The sequence below is a fragment of the Peromyscus maniculatus genome, chromosome 16, assembly GCF_049852395.1.
Source record: "Peromyscus maniculatus bairdii isolate BWxNUB_F1_BW_parent chromosome 16, HU_Pman_BW_mat_3.1, whole genome shotgun sequence".
Lineage (NCBI taxonomy): Eukaryota > Metazoa > Chordata > Mammalia > Rodentia > Cricetidae > Peromyscus > Peromyscus maniculatus.
The window spans coordinates 26,639,122-26,654,918 of record NC_134867.1 but is presented as its reverse complement, the minus strand read 5'-3'; positions in this window follow the sequence as shown (position 1 = coordinate 26,654,918).

The window sequence follows — 15,797 nt, the reverse complement described above, 5'->3', positions numbered from 1 at the left end:
TAATTAAGAAAATGCTAAACAGACTTGCCTTTGGGCAGTCTGACGGAGGCAATCTCTCAATTAAATTTCCCTCTTTCAGATGACTCTAGGTTTGTGTCAATTGCTTCGCATAGTCCTAATTTTCCTAACTTGCTACAAAAATGACAGTGGCAATACGTTACTGTCTCCAAGTCTAGTCTAGTTTTTGATACATAATTATAAAATAACAATACAGCAATGAGGCTTCCATTACATAAAACTACACACACTTCCTAAAGCATAAGTCCTGAACTGTAGTATTAATATCGGAGAAGAGACAAGCTCCAAAGCAAGTTGTTAGGTCTTGAAGAAGAAATTAAGTATAGTTATAGTGGATGAGTAAATAGGTGTCAGTTAGATTTAAAAAAAAAAAAAAAAGAACCTTTATGGTTGAAATGAGTGCCTAAGCAAAGACAAGAAGTTTTTGAAAAGTTCATGGCATATTCATGCAGCAAGCAGTGTGGGGTGACTAAGACATGGAATGAAAATAAAATGAAATCCAGGTCACCTAGTTGACTTCCACTTCCAAGACGGAAGTGAGAATTATCACTTCTCCCATTCTGTCCTTGGAAATTCCAAATAAAATGAGTAAGCATCCTGTGACCTCACAACTTCTTTTCCAGTGAAATCAGAGGACAGCTAAAATACCACAGAACTGAAGAGAAGAATCGCAAAAAAAGAAAAGACCATTGCGTAAAAAAATGTATTAAGGAGGAAGGAAGAGATGTTTTAATCAAAGATCCCAGCAAGATCCACTGCTCAAGAGGAACAGCACACCTTGAAGTAGAAAGCCAAGTTCCTTGTTGCCATAGTAAAACTGATGGAGGCAATGGTCACCCCGCCTCCCTCGTCCTGTATTGCACCTGAAAAACAGAAGTGGAGATAGCTGAAGGGTCATGAACATTAGTTACATGTGAAGGGAGCAAAAATCACAATTGAGATAAGAAAGCAAAGAGAACGTCGGTGCAGTGGTAGAGACCGGGGATAAATAACACCATCCATTAGCTGAGAAGAAGTAAAGTATAATTGACAACCATACTTCCGCCCACATCCCACCCATGCCCATTTGCAAAAATGCCAGGTAAACAAAAAATAGTATTTCTTTTTTTCACTTTTATAGAAAATAGATTTTTTTTCTCACATAGTACATCCTGATAATATTTCCTCCCCCTCTACCCCTCCTAGTTCCTTCCACCTCCCTCCTTACCCCCATCCACCCCATTTCTGCCTCTCAGAAAACTAACAGGCTTCTAAGATATTATAATATTATAATACAATGTAATACAATATAACAGAAACCAACACATTGACACTGGATAAAACAAAGAAACAAAAAGAAAACAACTTGAAAGAAGGCACAAGAAACAGATTCACTAGTTCACACACTCAGGAATCCCATACAAACACTAAAGCTACAGCCTACATATATCTACAAAGAACCTGTAGGGTAAAACAAGAGAGGAAAAATATATAAATAAAATAAAAATAAATAATCATAAAATAAATTTTAAAAAAATTAAAAGAAAAGGTCCTGAGATGACATTATTATAAGACAAGGAACCTCCAAAGATGCCTTTGAGTTCATTTTCTGTTGGCTATCTACTTCTGGGCATATAGCCTACCCTTAAGAGTAGTCTGTGTTCCCAGTGAGACTACATTGGAAAAAAGAAAATTTTTAGTTGCAAATGGATATCAGTGGGAGATAAGTTCTGGATTAGGGATGGGGGCATGTGTCCATTCTCCTTCCGGCTCTAGGACCCCATCTTGTACAGACCCATGCATGCCCTGTGCATGCTGCCTCAGTCTCTGTGTGTCCACATGTGCAATTAGTTGTTGATTTAGAGGACTTTGTTTCCTTGGTGTTCTCCATCCCCTCTGAATTTTATGCTTTTCTGCCTCCTCTTCTGAGGAATTCCCTGAGCTCTGAAGGGAGGGATTTAATGGAGATGTCCCATTTATAGCTGACTATACCAAGGTTTCTCATTCTCTGAATGATGTCTGGCTGTGGGTCTCTGTATTTCCACCTACTGCTTCTCTGATGATGACTGAGCAAGGCTCTGATCTATGAGTATAGCAGAATGCTTTTAGGAGTCCTTTTATTGCTACTTTTTTTTAAGAACACCAGTATTTGGTTTTCCTCTAGGTCCCTGGGATATCTAGTCTTAGGTTCTAGGTCACTCAACCAGTGTCTTGTTTGGGTTCCATCTCATGGAATAGATATTAAGTCAAATCAGATATTGGTTGGTGATTCCCGCAAGTTTTGTGGCACCATTGCACTAGCATATCTTGCAGGCAGGACATCACTGCAGATCAAAGGATTTGTAGTTGGTTTGATGTTTACATAGCAAGAAGAGTACCTTCCTGTATCAAAAAATGATAGAACATAGGGCTGAAGGCTCTATGTGGCACTATCTCAACTTCTCCACAGTCAGTGAGTGTGTAGGTGTTGTCTTCAGCAATAGGGCCTTGCTGACAGTTTGTGGAGAGGAACCTATAGTGTGGGCAATTGCCTGGGTTGTCTGTGGATTCTCATGGGACCCCTTTGGCCAACAACTCAATTAGATGTAACCCAATCCCAGGACTTGAAACATCATTGGATGACAATAGATGGCCAGTTGAAGGTCTGTCTCCCCATTATTTGGTGATTTCATTCAGATTGCCTTCATATATGTGTTAGGAAGCTTCTTCTGAGTTTGGAGGAGAGGAAGGAAAGGTGAAGCCCCACAGTTAGTCCATCTGCTTCCCTGGCTGGACTGAAGATAGTTTATCAAAATGAGGAAACATAGAAAGATCATGAGCATTTGTTTATGTGGACTGCCTTCCATTCTTGAGCACAGAATCTATATAATTCCAAATAGATAAATAGGAGATCATGACAGCAGATCCAAAGAATAATGTCTTGGCCAGATAAAGGTAGTTAACTACGATCTTAAATAAACAAATTAGACTCTGTAAAATAAAGCAAAAGGTGAAGACACACAGAACTTTGTGATGAGATGAAGAAATAATGAAATGTGAATTCACAAGTGTCCAGCACTGTGTAGAAGAAAACTGAGCAAAGCAAAACTCTTAAAAGGACTATAAAAAAGAGAATCAATATGGAAGATAGACAAAGACATAATTCAAGACACCTTTCTTAAAGGAAATAATACTTGAATTTACTCATAAAAGGGCTCCCCAAGTTCTTGGGTGAGTTTCCTCAGGATATTCAATATTGAGATACATCCTAGTAAAGTAGCTGAACTGGAAATTCATAAAATATGCTTTGGAGATGTAGGTCAATAAAGCGAAATGGCTTGTTTTATAAATGCCCTCATCACCAAGTCTAATGGCCTGGGTTCAATCCCTGGGACTGACCTGGCAGAGGGAGAGAAGCAACTCCTTCAGGTTTCCTTTTGTCCTCCACACACCTGCTGAAGCAAACATGCACTTTCACACATGCACACAAATAAGTAAATCAGTAAACATATTTTTTAAGTAGTTACATACAGCAGAAGGCTCCTCTATAGAAATATTTGATTTAAAAAAAAAAAGACAGACAGTTGGGAAACACATTAAAAGTTGTCAAGACAGTCAGGCAGTGTTGGCACACACCTTTAATCCCAGCACTCCAGAGGCAGAGGCAGGTGGATCTCTACGACTTCAAGGCCAGTGGGGTGTGCAGATCGAGTTCCAGGACAGCCAAGGCTACACATAGAAACTCTGTCTTGAAAACTAAAAAAGGAAAAAGATTTATCAAGACAAAGTGATGTGATCCAGCAATGATATTCCCAGCCCAACTACTATCTACATACAAATAAAATAAAAACTTTAAAACCAACTAGATGTCAAAGAAACTTGTTCTGAGCTTTTTCTTGAGGAATCTAAACTAAAACATGACTCAATAAAATGCAACAAATAACCGGGGGGAAACACTGACCATATTTTATGACCAAGAATATTAAAAGAGAGATGAGGATATCAGAAGAGAATATGAATTCTATATGAACTTATTCTTTAGAAATCACAAAGTAATAAAAACAGGAAGATGAGGCAAGCAGTGTAAGGATACTGATTCTTCGGTTAAAATAGTGACAGAACAAATGGCACTTGAAGTATACCAAGAGGAACCAGGAATGGGCTTCCATACTGAAGAACGTGGACAACTACTTTATTATGCACTCAATAGAATGACTAAGGAAGCAGTCCAATAAAGTTGTAATTGAGAAGTTTGACATAAACATAAATCTGAATGCATCAAGAAAATAATGAAACCGGGCGGCGGTGGCACACGCCTTTAATCCCAGCACTCGGGAGGCAGAGCCAGGCGGATATCTGTGAGTTCAAGGCCAGCCTGGGCTACCAAGTGAGTCCCAGGAAAGGCGCAAAGCTGCACAGAGAAACCCTGTCTCGAAAAACAAACAAACAAAAAAAAAAAATGGCCATATGCAAAGTTAAATTGTTAAAATGCAAGAAGAATGTTAGTTATGGCAAGAGAAGCAACAGACTTTACTTTGACCTGGAATTTTATCCAGCAAATAAAAATAAGGACAGAAGAATTAAATTGTAGGTAACTAACAAAAACAAACAAACACCAAAAATAATGAAACTCTCACCCCAGATTTCTTCAATAAATGACAGACCTTTTTCTTTTTATATCAGTGTAAAACTTAGGGGAAAAAATCAGATAGTTTGCCACAAATTGGTAAAATATGACTTTTATAATTTTTCTAGCCATAGTAATGTAAATTTAATTTATTTAAATTGATAAATGCTAGAATAAAGCCAGGGATATAGCTGTGTAGTAGAGCCCTTACCTTGTATATGGAAGGCTTGGGTTCAACTTTTCAACATGAAGAGGAAGAAGAGGAGAAGGATGAAGAAGAGAACCTATAAAAGTTTTTTTGGATGATTTGGATTTGTACATATTGAGTAAGATAATATGATGCTTTGATTCATACAAACATTGAGTAGTGATAATCACAGATCATAATTTTTCTAGAAAACAATAAAATGGAGAAATTTTTTACTACATCAGCAAGGCTATTCAAAGAAAATTTTTGTGTAAATATTTTCATTTTTAAAATATAATTATAAAGAAAAATGAAGTTTATGTTCATATTAAGAACTTTAGGGGGCCGGGCAGCGGTGGCGCACGCCTTTAATCCCAGCACTCGGGAGGCAGAGCCAGGCGGATCTCTGTGAGTTCGAGGCCAGCCTGGGCTACCAAGTGAGCTCCAGGAAAGGCACAAAGCTACACAGAGAAACCCTGTCTCGAAAAACCAAAAAAAAAAAAAAAAAAGAACTTTAGGGCTGAGTGTGTAGCTCAGGGCATGTGCTTGCCAGACATACACAGTCTTCAGTTCAATTACCAGCACCCATTTTTTAAAAGATGAGAAACTTAAAATAATTATGGGATGAATGATTGAAACATGAAGAAATGAGGAGAGGAGACTGGAAACACAAGTCATTGAGCTACATGGCACATTCAATTACATTATTTTATCTAGTATTTTGTAGATATTTGTCCAAGTTGAAACATTCCCTCCTTGAGGAAGGAGGGATGCTCTTTGGTTTCAGGTAGTTGGGGAAACTTCAAAGGCCCATAAGCTCCTTCCTAAGGTTTGTTTCATGAGCAGTCAACAATTGTTAGTTAACACATTGGCACAGAAGCCAGCAAGATGTGCAGAAACTGATGCAGCTGTTGGGAGTCATCACCCCTGTAGAAGTGGGCTGATTAGTGATGTAGCTACCCTTGAGTCACCATGCTCCACTAAGAAACTTCAGTTACCACTTACTGATTCACAAGATAGGTATAAGCGGGTTGAATTTTTTTCCTCGGCCTGTTGAGCCTTCTCATAAGTGAATGGACATTTGTTTCTTTCTCTTGAGGACAAATCAAAAACCAGATACAGAAAATGGAAAAGAATTCCATGTATCATTGTGGGGAACGGAATGCTTTTCTCTACATGTCTATGTGTCTCTTTTTTCATTCTTTTACTGCCCCCCAGGTCAGTCAAGCTCTGGTTGTAGTAGATGGGACATAACATTAACCTTTAAAGCAATCATTACCCAATGGGACATTAGGTCTACAGAGCAGGAGAAATGCAGTGTTTGACCTGAAAAGGTTTAATGCAGCTTTCCCCCTAACCAGTTTGTGAACTACCAGTTTGCAATGGTAGGTATTAGGCACTGCTTGTTACTCATCCCAAAAGCTTATCATCTTTCCATCATTCCTGATGACCAAGTGCTGCTGCCAGCTATGATTGTTCAAGAAAAGTACAGGACAGTGTGGCTCCTCATAAGAAAACAGGAGACATACATTACTGAAATTTTATTAACTCAAATTTTTAAAATTAACATTATATGTGTCATGACCTCTTGTAGTGAACAGTTTGCTTATTTTCCCTCATATTGAATCAAAATGATTTTGGAAGGAAATGTCTTCTAAAAACAGGGTTAGTAGATACCATAGCATTTCAACCTATGCAAGAGACATGTTTCTAATAGGTGAGCATATTTGATGACTTTTCTTTAAATGCTGCACTAGTCCCAAAGGGGACTGAAGAGGTAAATCAGTAGTCCTCTTGAGAGTTGACCTCCATCTTGAGGTATCTGTTCACCAGGGGAAGAACTCAGAGCTGACCTGTAGATGAACTCAGAGCTGATCAGTGACTGAACTCAGGTGGAATGGTCTGGAACAATAAATTTGAATGTATATATCCTGGACCCAGTGAAACAAGATATAGGGTGTAGCAGGAATCTTAAAAGTTCTTTTTAATAAAATCAAACCCGAGGCCAGTAATTGGGGTGAACACTGGAAGATCAGAGAGACAGAACAAGCCACAGCTATCTCACCTCGCCGGATCCTCAGCTGGTCTTGTCTCCTCAGACTGGAGGCCTCTGAGTCCTCATCCGGAATGGGTCTCAGCTGAATTGCTGCTAGAAGCCTGAAGCTTAACCAGCGAATGCTTAACCAGCCAAATGCTTAACCAGCCAAATGCTTCTAGTTTCTGGTCCTCACGCCTTATATATCTTTCTGCTTTCTACCACCACTCCTTGGTATTAAAGGCTGGCTTTCTGGGATTAAAGGTGTGTGTCACCATGCTTGGCTATTTCCAATGTGGCCTTGAACTCACAGAGATCCAGAGGGATTTCTATCTCTGGAATGCTAGGATTAAAGGTGTGAGTGCCACCATTTTCTAGCCTTTTTATCTAGTGGCTGTCTGTTCTCTGACCCCAGATAAATTTATTAGAGTACACAATATTTTGGGGAACACAATACCACCACAATAGGGAGCAAAAATTTATGTCTCTATAGTTGCCCTGCAGCCTGTCAGTATCCTGGGGCTTTCTGCAGACATCCTGTCAGCTATCAGTAATTTCATGCTTATAGTTAAGCCAATAACTTCAAAGAACTTCCTCACCCCTAGCTCCTTCATCCATTGTAGGATGCTAAGATATGTAACTCTCTGCTTGTAAACTTTTTCCTATAGAAACCCTTGTAATAAGGGCTCGCTGTAATGGAGTGTTGGATGAGGTCCCTGCTCGGGCTTGGCTTGTAAAAAGAGACCTTTTGTCTTTGCATCGGAAGTTGGTTCCTTGGTGGTCTTGTCAGGGGACTCGTGACATGGGCATGACAGGGACCTTTGCCACTGTAGAAAGTAACTTTTCAAAACTAAATCATTATTAACTAATTAAGATATACAGTGTCACCTTGGCTTAAGCAATCTTTTTTTGTTTTGTTTTGTTTTGTTTTGTTTTTTGAGACAGGCTTTCTCTGTGTAACAGCCCTGGAAAGTCCTGGAATTCACTTTGAAGTTCAAGTTGGCCTTGAACTCACAGAGATCTGCCTGCCTCTGCCTCCTGAGTGATTAAAGGTGAATACCCCCACCACCTGTCTTGATTTTTAGCATGTTTTATCTATACAGTTTATATAGAGTAGTGTTTTATCATAATGTTTATTGTTGAGAAGACAATGCATTTGTAAAATATGTTTGAGGAAGAAGTAGCTTCTAGATTAGAGAGGTAGGTCCATAAGAAACTTATAATGTGGTCTTGGTACGACCCAAGGCTGTGCCTTTCAGGGACCTGTGTGAGAGTGCTTATAAGAAAGCTATAAGTGTCTCCCATGCCCAGCCATTGGTTTAAACACTAACATGTAGCATGACTTTGGCACTGAGCCTACAGAAGAATGTGGCAGCTGAGGCACAGGACAGGGAGGTTACACCTAGACAAGTCTTTCCTCACCATGAAAGCAAGTTGTTTAGGGAGAAATAGTCCCTAAACTTTATAATGTCTCTCAAAATTATAATGTTTCAGTTAGCCATTCTGCATCTATCTCTCATGGGGATAAACTCAAGCATACACACTTCTATCTCCTTTTCTTCTTGAGTATGGGGTCTTTGATAAGAAATGGCAGTAAGATATGATAAGATGAAATAGATAAGAGGAAGAAATGAAAGAAGGAAGGAAGGGAGTAGGAGGGGAGGAAGGAGGGGGGGGCAAGGAGGTTGATTATTTTAACAAACAATGCTTGGGAGTTGTACTTTCTTAAATAATTTAAAGTAGAAGTTGGATTATCGTGTAGCTCTATCACTTAGAATCACCTGAAATCCCTAGCCTATTCCACACCAATTTATACTACAAAAAGCAAAATTATATGGAAATATTTAGCTGTATTTAGCTGAATGCTGAGTATATAGTTTGAAAGATTAAAAAAAATGAAATGGGATTTAAGAACAGGGGACTAAAGAAAGAGAAGTCCCTGATAAATGGAAGTAGTAGCTATCATTTAGAGAGCATTTACCTCGGGTCAGACACTAATCTATGCATGTACTTTCAATTATTTATTACAGAAATATATAAATAAGGTACTAAGAATTGATTTTAAAGTTGAAAGAGATGAAACTCAGACAACAGACTCTGTTGAAGAGTCTTGAGTGGACAAGCACTTAAGCAAAGGCAGTCTTTTTCCAGACTTAGCTACGTGCTTAAAACTTTCCTGTCTAATAAGATTAATCAATCTGCTTCTGTATGGAAAGCTAGGAGGGAAAAAATTGTGAGAAAAGAGTACCCACAGTCCTTGAGCACCCACATCAAAGAGTTTCATGCATGAATTTTTAATAGTGCTATATGAGCTAATAGAATTTGTGTGTAACAGGATGAGGTATGGAGAAGTGCATGAGAATCAGCAATATGTTTTCTTAATATGTTATCAAATATAGTTCCACCTGTTCCTTTTATTCTTTTTAATATAGGTATTAGACATTTCAAGTTACAAAAGTGATTCACATTTATATGGGAAAGTGGGAACTTAGACACTCTTAATACAATACTTTTTAGGAATTCAAAATTTGAGGAATAGCAAACGAGTAGTTCCTTCCCGTAATGAGATTTTGTTCAATGCATGCTTTATTTCCATATAAGTTTTTCAGTATGATTCTCTTATACTTTAAAGAACTCTATGCAAAGTCAATACATCTTTTTAAAAATCTTGCTACATTGATTCATTTTCTTGAGTGTGTGTCTGCCTGTGTCTGGCACATGCCCCATTAGCACATGTAGAGGTCAGAAGGCAACTTGCAGTACTTGGTTCTCTCCTTCCATCATGTAGTTCAGGTTGCCATGGTGGCAAGAGCCTTTATCCGCTGAGCCATCGTACTGGTGTGAAATCATAAACACATTACTTAACTACCATTAAGAGGTAAACTGGAGCGTTCTGCCTCTTCCCGGTAGTTTTTTCCTCTACGAGGGGTTGTTGATTTTTTTGTTGTTTGTTTGTTTGTTTCCACAATAAACTGGATGGTCTTCTAGTAAAAAAAAAAAAAAGAGGTAAACTGCTTTGCAAATTTCCACAATATGTTTTAAGTAGCCACTGTGTTTCTTCTTAATGCTTGGAAAATAGCATATTTCACATTAGAAACCTGCCTGCATCTCTGTTTTTGTCATTATTGGTACTGTGACTATGCACTCCTTGCCTAAATTTATGTATGTTTTTCCTGAAATAAATTCTTGTAACATTTTACTTCACTGGTAAAACAAAACAAAACAAAAATCCCTCTAGCTGTCAAGGAGCACACTGGCTTAAGTCTTCAGCTAAAGAAAACTTTGGAAAGGAATATTGTCCATTTTCTATTTTAGCATTAAGATAAAATTGAAGGTTAAAAAAGGGAGAATTTTTGTGTCTTTGAAATTATAGTTCTTGAGTTTGTTTTTTAAAACTCACTGAGAAAAGGTACATCCTTAATCATAATGTTGTACCTTCCAATGCTAAGTTAATACTGACCCCTATGGGTTGCTATATTCTAATCTCTGGATTATTCTTACAGAAAATTTGATTAACTATTCAAACATTTGGTTAAATACTTAAATGTTTAAATTCGGGATTGAATTACTTTAGGAAGAATGCCATAAAATACTCATATGTCCTTTCTCTCCCTTCATTATACAACCCAAAACCATCCTTATATTTTTTTTATAAAAAAGATTTGTTCATTTTATTTTATGTATATGAGTGTTTTGTCTGCATCCATCTATGTGTACCACATGAATGCTTGATGCTGTGAAGGTCAGAAGAGGGCATTAGATTCCCTGGAACTGGAGTTACAGATGGCTTTAAAACACTATGTAGATGCTGGGAATTGAACCTGGGTCTTCTGAAAGAGCAACAAGAGTTCTTAACCACTGAGTCATCTCACCAGAAACTACCCTCATATTTTATTCAAATTGAGACAATTTTTTTAGAAGCCAAGATATTTTATATTTTATTAGCTTCAGCACCTTTTTACTGAGAACAATGGGACAATGCAGCATAATTTATAATTTCCATATAAAATAGAACTTAATTTTTTTTCTCAAATTCTGTTCCATTTCCACATTATTTCTCAGTGTGGTGGTCTGAATCGGAATGGCCTCCAGAGGCTCATAGATTTGAATGCTTGCTCCTTAGGACACATGTCTTTGTTGGGGTAGATGTGGCCTTGTTGGAGGAAATGTGTCTCTGGGGGTGGGCTTTGGGATTTCAAATGCTCGAGCCAGGCCCAGTGTCTCTGCTTGCTGCCTGCAGATCTGAATGTAGAACTCTCAGATACTCCAGCACCATGTCTGCCTGCATGCTGCCATGCTTCCAGCCATGATAACAATGGACTAAACCTCTGAAATGTAAGCCAGACCCAATTAAATGTTTTCTTTTATAAGGGCCAGGATGTCTTTTATAAGGTCATGGTATCCCTTCACAGCAATAGAACTTTGACTAAGACAAACAGTCCATTCAAAACTTTCCTTTAAAGCTTATGAGGAATTTGTATAAAGACAGGGCAGAACTAAGAAGAATCAACTTCTGTATTAAGATGCAACATTTATTAAGAATCTAATGCATGTATTAAGATAAAAAAGCATTTTGGGGGGGATGGACAAGGAATTATTTTGGTTAAATATTCCTCCAGCCCTTAAAGAATGACACATAGGAAGTTCACATGTCAGAGCAAATTTTTAGCTATAGAAATTGAATATGGTACCTTACTCATACTGGGAAAAAATGGTTAATATTGTTGTTTACAAATCTACTATTGAAACCTTTAGCAAACTTAGCAATTATGTATCTTTCAGCATCTTATTAAACTTTAATAACGCTTTGCATTTTGTGGTATGCTGTGGATATCTCTATATATAAATAAAACACTGATGGCCAGTGACCAGACAGGAAGTATAGGCGGGACAAGGAGAGAGGAGAATTGGGGAAACAGGAAGAAGGAGGGAGAGACACTGCGGCCACCGCCAGGACAAGCAGCATATAAAGACGCCGGTAAGCCACCAGCCATGTGGCAAGGTATAGATTTATAGAAATGGGTTAATTTAAGATATAAGAACAGTTAGCAAGAAGCCTGCCACGGCCATACAGTTTAAAAGTAATATAAGCGTCTGAGTGATTATTTTATACGTGGACTGTGGGACTGCGGGGCTTGGTGGAACCTGGAGAGAAGCTCTCCAGCTACAGTGGTGCAGTATGAAATTCCAATGCATGTGTACAGTGCTGATCAAATCAGATGCTTTCTGTTTTATATTGTACTCAGGCTCAAATGATCATACTCCCATACTATGTGGTGGATAGGTTCTCTATGATTGTGTGAGAGGGACCCACAATATTTTCTGAAAAGGAAAGGTTTATCTATAGCACTTTATGACTTAGCCCACTTCCATCCAAGGTTTACCTGTATATGACTCAACCCATGTCTGTCCATCTCTATTCTGCCTGGGATCACTCCTGAATTTTTCTCAAAGGACTATTAATTTGTATTAATGTTAAAGCGTATATTTTTCTCATAATTGGTAACATAAAGCATTTCTATTCATAAAGAATATAGCCTTGAGTTTTCTGATACCAATCTATGATCAAAAGTTATAGAAGTTTAGTCTAGGTGGATTGCCTAATGTTGCACAGTCCAAGGTTCCCTCCAACAATAAGACTTAAATTATCTGCCACAGAATATTAATTCTGATTTAACACATATTTTATGAAGAAGAAGAAAACAAGTTTCCTAAAGTTTGGGGCACTGAAAAAAAATTCAGAGAAACCATGCTCCTATTTAAGAGCTTGTATACATTGAAAAAGGGTACTTTGTCTTATATTTATATATGAGTTCAAATTTGAATAAGTTTTAATTTTAATTCTCTTAAACAGCCAGCAAAGAGTAAAAGGAATGCTGTCCATAACTGTTCTAATAAATAAACTTCCAAATTCATGTATTGTCATATCTAGTTATTCTATGTTCAACTGTTTAAGCAAAATCCCATTCCACATTACAGTTGATAAATTAAATGAACATAAAATATTTTGTGTATTCTTAGAGAATTAAAATGAAAACTTTTACATTGATAAATTACTCAGAAAGAAACCTTTCTGTTGAGTAGAACATATTAATAAATCAGGGATCTTCTTGCATGCAGCAAGAGACACAAATCTTAAATTTACAAAGACCCATCTTCCTCCATGAGCCTAATCAATTATTCTTTGTGCCCTTAAAATTACTAGTATATGAATGTTTTCCATTGCCTTCTTTGACACCTTGAACATTTTTAGTACTTGAAATAATATTCTCCTACAATTAACATTTTTAAGGATGGATTTCCTTCAACTGATTACAAACTACTGATGAAACAGAAGCAAGTTTGTCCTTTAGGTTTTATCATAATAATTATGAGTATGATAAAATAGTGACTGAGAGTCAAGGTTACTCACCACCTTGCCTTGTAAAAATCTAATCTCATTCAATAAAGTACTATACAGCCAGAAATGTAAGTATTTTCATAGAGAAAGTCTTTACCATGAAGAAGCCTGTACAGATAATTATGAAATACTTCTAAAATATGGGCAAAGCCTTATGATTAGAGTGGCCATGTAATTTATCATTCAAATTTGATAGTGACCCTAAAATGTTTATGGAAAAATAAAGAACTAAGATCAGCAAAAACATGTTTGAAGAAAAGAATAAAGAAACTTCCTATTCCAAATATCACAACTTATTTCTAAATGACTATAATTAAAAGTACTTACAAGAGACACAAGAATAGTTAGTTCAATTCATAAACATAACATAAAATCTAGAAACAAACACCGGTATATATGGGAATAATAAATATTACAGTAGAGGTACTGCAAGTGAGAAAGGAAGCTATAGTAGTCTGTAAACTATAGTATGGCAATTCATTATCTACATGAAAAATTGAAATATAACTACTTAGTCATGTACCTAAGGTACATCAAGCTTACCACCACGTGATAAATAGTCAAGAATTTCAAAAGTATACTGGTAAACCACTGGCACCTGGAACTCATCCAGTGAGAGATTTGTACAATGGAAATCAGTACATGCTATATACCAAGGCCTTCCCACCTTCTGGAGGTTACCAGCATATTACTGGTTGAACTTCTATCTTATATCATATATGGATGGGTTAAAAATCTAAGTGAACCAACCAAAATTCAAGACTTAGAAATTCAAGGAAATATACAGAGGAGAATCTCTTTTAAATTTCAGGATTTGAAAGAAGTTTTTAACAATAAGTCAAGTTATGTAACTCAAAGGACAAATTTGTTAACTCTGACACTTAAAAATAACTTTAAAGTTACATCACAGTAGTCACTGGAGTATAATACTTTACAAATTAGAAAAATAAGCCCAGACCAAGGAATGACAATTTCTCGCTCTATATTTTTCTAAAAGATTCATATTCACAACTATAAAAGGCCATCCAAAAATCAATAAAAATAAGTGGGTAGTCCAACTGTAAATTTTGTAAAGACTTGAAAGAGAACCTTATCTAGAAGATAAGATATCAATGTTCAATAATCACAGAAAAGTTTTCAGCATTATCAGTGATCAAGGTAACATGAAGAGTTTCACTTTTTCCAAATTAAATGTGATAAACTCCTATATTAACCAATAGCAGGGCAAACACAAACATCTGTGGAGACAGAGTGAATTGAGAAACCTAATTTTAAGAGCCTTTTGCAGTGTGAAGCCAGCAAACTGAAACTGTCCCAGCATGGATTGCTGGCTGTCCCTAACATCTGCTCACATCTTCATTTTTCACAATAGAGAGGGGAATGAATACAATTTACAATGTTTTATTTCTTGAGGACAGAAAGCATTAATGGTCATGATATTTTTCACCTATTGATGCTTCTAAAATATTTTATATTTTGAAGATGTTTAGTTTTTGAGTAACACATTATCTCCTCTTTGATATGGCTCATGTAAGTAACTAGTAGGCATCTATATAAATCATTTTTTTGTGTGGAGTTTTTTTCTTGAAAAAATATTCTTATGCCACCCCTCTCTTCTCTGCCACCTCTCCTCTCTCTTAGTCCCAAATAATTGCAGATTCTCAAAAATATCTTCCCAGCAATTGTACAGCACAAACTTGTGCATAGAAGTCATGATCTTTGTAATTAACGTATCACCCTATTATTGGATACATGTGAGGAGTGCTCTCATGTAAATTAAGACATGACTGAGACCTATGCAATTTTTTTTTGCCAATCTTATGAGACATTTTCTTTTTTTAAAAATATTTATAGTATTGGCTATTTCAAACTAAAGTTCTTTCCGTGTGTCAAACTCTTCTTACAGAATATTTTCAAGGGCCAATTACAAAAAAGTAAGAACCAACACTCTCCTAGGACACATCTCAATCATGCATAGGTCATCAAAATGAGGATGCTAATTTTACATCTGGAAAGCTGTCAGTAAAACTACTGTACTATAGTAAAGGTCTTAACTGATTAAAATATTTTCCAGGCACAAACCATATAAAATCTTACTAGGAAAAGAAATTAAAATGTGCTTCGAGAGTAAACAGAAGATCTGAGAGAAAGCATCATATTTGGGGATGGGGTGGGGATATGGATATGTATACACCAGCAAAACTGGTTCCACACAGCGGCTGCAGGCATTATCTGCGTATGTAAACAGAAAATAAAAGGGGACCACAAAACTAGATGACAGGGGACGTTTAGTGGAAATGAAATGGCTAAATCCCCAGAGGACCCAGATCTCTCAAAAAGCAGAAAGAGAACAGGGCTGAGCTCTGCTAGCGTGCAAATTCAGGTAGATGGTAAGCAAGGGTCTTCCCCAGCACAGTCTAATTTCCTTGGCTAAGCAGGCTCAGTCGGCAAAGCCAGAAACCTAGTTCCAGGCGAGCCGCCTGGACGCACCATTAATGAGACAGCCCAGCCTCCCCGCGAGGCGCACGCGCACTACGAACGCGCGCGCGCGCCGCCGTCCCTCCGCCCTCGC